Consider the following 237-nt stretch of genomic DNA (forward strand, 5'->3'; position numbering starts at 1 on the left):
AATTGGAGGGAATGGGGGAGAATACCTCAAAGAAGCTTGGGGGGGGGGTCAGATCTGTGAGTTTGAGGGGTTGATGGAGTAGATCAAGGGGGGTGGTGGTGGGAGGGAGAGAAGGGGCGACGAACTGCCCCCTGTTCATCGAACGGCCACAGAGAAGATGAGGTTGGGATGGGTGGGCTGGCCCCGCGGCGTTATCCACTTACCGGGGCCAGACGCCACGGTCCCTGGCGTCTGGCC

The sequence above is a fragment of the Triticum dicoccoides genome, chromosome 3B, assembly GCF_002162155.2.
Source record: "Triticum dicoccoides isolate Atlit2015 ecotype Zavitan chromosome 3B, WEW_v2.0, whole genome shotgun sequence".
Taxonomy (NCBI): domain Eukaryota; kingdom Viridiplantae; phylum Streptophyta; class Magnoliopsida; order Poales; family Poaceae; genus Triticum; species Triticum dicoccoides.